Consider the following 4,317-nt stretch of genomic DNA (forward strand, 5'->3'; position numbering starts at 1 on the left):
TCCCCGGATAGGTTTGACAGTCAAAACAGAAGGTTTTTTTATCATAGGACCGGAAATCAGCCCTCAACAACTTAACCGGTGGAAAAAGATTTTTTTGAAAAAATACCTAAGCTCCGGGGTCACAATTTCAACAAAAATCTGACTTTTGCCAATTCACTCAAAAATGCTGCCAAACGCTTGCAAATGCTCCCCTGAAAGTTTTGGAAGTCGAAACAGAAGCCTTTTTATCACCGGAAAGAAATCAGCCCTCAACATCTTACACGGGGTCACAATTTTAGCAAAAATCTGACTTTTGCCAATTCACTCAAAAATGCTGCCGAACCCTTGCAAATGCTCCCCTGAAAGTTTTGGAAGTCGAAACAAAAACCTTTTTATCACAGGACCAGAAATCAGCCCTCAACAACTTAACCGGTGGAAAAAGATTTTTTTGAAAAAATCCCTAAGCTCCGGGGTCACAATTTCAGCAAAAATCTGACTTTTGCCAATTCACTCAAAAATTCTGCCAAACCCTTGCAAATGCTCCCCTGAAAGTTTTGGCAGTCGAAACAGAAGCCTTTTTATCACAGGAGAAGAAATCAGCCCTCAAGAACTTAACCGTTGGAAAAAGATTTTTTGAAAAAATCCCTAAGCCCCGGGGTCACAATTTCAGCAAAAATCTGACTTTGGCCAATTCACTCAAAAATGGTCCCGAACGGTTGTAAATGATCCCCGGATAGGTTTGACAGTCAAAACAGAAGGTTTTTTATCATAGGACCAGAAATCAGCCCTCAACAACTTACCCGGCGGAAAAAGATTTTTTGAAAAATCCCTAAGCCCCGGGGTCACAATTTCAGCAAAAATCTGACTTTGGCCAATTCACTCAAAAATGCTGCCAAACCCTTGCAAGTTCTCCCCTGAAAGTTTTGGCTGTCAAAACAGAAGGTTTTTTATCACAGGACCAGAAATCAGCCATCAACAACTTAACCGGCAGAAAAATATTTTTTTGAAAAAATCCCTAAGCCCCGGGGTCAGAATTTCAGCAAAAATCTGACTTTTGCAAATTCACTCAAAAATGCTGCCAAACCCTTGCAAATCCTCCCCTGAAAGTTTTGGAAGTCGAAACAGAAGCCTTTTTATCACAGGAGAAGAAATCAGCCATAAAAAACTTAACCGGTGGAAAAAGATTTTTTGAAAAAATCCCTAAGCCCCGGGGTCAGAATTTCAGCAAAAATCTGGCTTTGGCCAATTCACTCAAAACTGCTGCCAAACCCTTGCAATTTCTCCCCTGAAAGTTTTGGCAGTCAAAACAGAAGGATTTTTATCATAGGACCAGAAACCAGCCCTCAACAACTTAACAGGCGGAAAAATATTTTTTGAAAAAATCCCTAAGCCCCGGGGTCACAATTTCAGCAAAAATCTGACTTTTGCCAATTCACTCACAAATGCTGCCAAAACGGTTGCAAATGATCCCCGGAAAGATTTGACAGTCAAAACAGAAGGTTTTTTATCATAGGACCGGAAATCAGCCCTCAACAACTTAACCGGCGGAAAAAGATTTTTTGAAAAATCCCTAAGCCCCGGGGTCACAATTTCAGCAAAAATCTGACTTTTGCCAATTCACTCAAAAATGGTCGCGAACGGTTGCAAATGATCCCCGGATAGGTTTGACAGTCAAAACAGAAGGTTTTTTTATCATAGGACCAGAAATCAACCCTCAACAACTTAACCGGCGGAAAAAGATTTTTTGAAAAATCCCTAAGCCCCGGGGTCACAATTTCAGCAAAAATCTGACTTTTGCCAATTCACTCAAAAATTCTGCCAAACCCTTGCAAATGCACCCCTGAAATTTTTGGAAGTCGAAACAGGAGCCTTTTTATTACAGGAGAAGAAATCAGCCATCAACAACTTAACCGGCAGAAAAATATTTTTTTGAAAAAATCCCTAAGCCCCGGGGTCAGAATTTCAGCAAAAATCTGACTTTTGCAAATTCACTCAAAAATGCTGCCAAACCCTTGCAAATCCTCCCCTGAAAGTTTTGGAAGTCGAAACAGAAGCCTTTTTATCACAGGAGAAGAAATCAGCCATAAAAAACTTAACCGGTGGAAAAAGATTTTTTGAAAAAATCCCTAAGCCCCGGGGTCAGAATTTCAGCAAAAATCTGACTTTGGCCAATTCACTCAAAACTGCTGCCAAACCCTTGCAATTTCTCCCCTGAATGTTTTGGCAGTCAAAACAGAAGGATTTTTATCATAGGACCAGAAATCAGCCCTCAACAACTTAATCGGCGGAAAAATATTTTTTGAAAAAATCCCTAAGCCCCGGGGTCAGAATTTCAGCAAAAATCTGACTTTTGCCAATTCACTCACAAATGCTGCCAAACGGTTGCAAATGATCCCCGGAAAGATTTGACAGTCAAAACAGAAGGTTTTTTTATCATAGGACCGGAAATCAGCCCTCAACAACTTAACCGTTGGAAAAAGATTTTTTGAAAAAATCCCTAAGCCCCGGGGTCACAATTTAAGCAAAAATCTGACTTTTGTCAATACACTCAAAAATGGTGCCGAACGGTTGCAAATGATCGCCGGAAAGGTTTGACAGTCAAAACAGAAGGTGTTTTTTATTATCGGACCAGAAATCAGCCCTCAACAACTTAACCGGTGGAAAAATATTTATTGAAAAAATCCCTAAGCCCCGGGGTCACAATTTCAGCAAAAATCTGACTTTTGCCAATTCACTCAAAAATGGTCGCGAACGGTTGCAAATGATCCCCGGATAGGTTTGGCAGTCAAAACAGAAGGTTTTTTTTATCATAGGACCAGAAATCAACCCTCAACAACTTAACCGGCGGAAAAAGATTTTTTGAAAAAATCCCTAAGCCCCGGGGTCACAATTTCAGCAAAAATCTGACTTTTGCCAATTCACTCAAAAATGCTGCCAAACCCTTGCAATTTCTCCCTTGAATCTTTTGGAAGTCGAAACAGAAGGTTTTTTATCATAGGACCAGAAATCAGCCCTCATCAACTTAACCGGTGGAAAAAGATTTTTTGAAAAAATCCCTAAGCCCCGGGGTCACAATTTCAGCAAAAATCTGACTTTTGCAAATTCACTCAAAAATGGTGCCAAACCCTTGCAAATGCTCCCCTGAAAGTTTTGGAAGTCGAAACAGAAGCCTTTTTATCACAGGAGAAGAAATCAGCCCTCAACAACTTAACCGGCGGAAAAAGATTTTTTGAAAAATCCCTAAGCCCCGGGGTCACAATTTCAGGAAAAAATCTGACTTTTGCCAATTCACTCAAAAATGCTCCCAAACCCATGCAAATCCTCCCCTGAAAGTTTTGGCAGTCGAAACAGAAGGTTTTTTATCACAGGACAAGAAATCAGCCCTCAACAACTTAACTGTTGGAAAAAGATTTTTTGAAAAAATTCCTAATCCCCGGGGTCACAATTTCAGCAAAAATCTGACTTTTGTCAATACACTCAGAAATGGTGCCGAACGGTTGCAAATGATCCTCGGAAAGGTTTGACATTCAAAACAGAAGGTTTTTTATCATCGGACCAGAAATCAGCCCTCAACAACTTAACCGGTGGAATATTTTTTTTTGAAAAAATCCCTATGGCCCGGGGTCACAATTTCAGCAAAAATCTGACTTTTGCCAATTCACTCAAAAATTCTGCCAAACCCTTGCAAATGCACCCCTGAAATTTTTGGAAGTCGAAACAGAAGCCTTTTTATCACAGGAGAAGAAATCAGCCATAAAAAACTTAACCGGTGGAAAAAGATTTTTTGAAAAAATCCCTAAGCCCCGGGGTCAGAATTTCAGCAAAAATCTGACTTTGGCCAATTCACTCAAAACTGCTGCCAAACCCTTGCAATTTCTCCCCTGAAAGTTTTGGCAGTCAAAACAGAAGGATTTTTATCATAGGACCAGAAATCAGCCCTCAACAACTTAACAGGCGGAAAAATATTTTTTGAAAAAATCCCTAAGCCCCGGGGTCACAATTTCAGCAAAAATCTGACTTTTGCCAATTCACTCACAAATGCTGCCAAACGGTTGTAAATGATCCCCGGAAAGATTTGACAGTCAAAACAGAAGGTTTTTTATCATAGGACCGGAAATCAGCCCTCAACAACTTAACCGGCGGAAAAATATTTTTTGAAAAATCCCTAAGCCCCGGGGTCACAATTTCAGCAAAAATCTGACTTTTGCCAATTCACTCAAAAATGGTCGCGAACGGTTGCAAATGATCCCCGGATAGGTTTGACAGTCAAAACAGAAGATTTTTTTATCATAGGACCAGAAATCAACCCTCAACAACTTAACCGGCGGAAAAAGATTT

The sequence above is a fragment of the Podarcis gaigeae genome (assembly GCF_964106915.1).
Source record: "Podarcis gaigeae genome assembly, chromosome: 9".
Lineage (NCBI taxonomy): Eukaryota > Metazoa > Chordata > Lepidosauria > Squamata > Lacertidae > Podarcis > Podarcis gaigeae.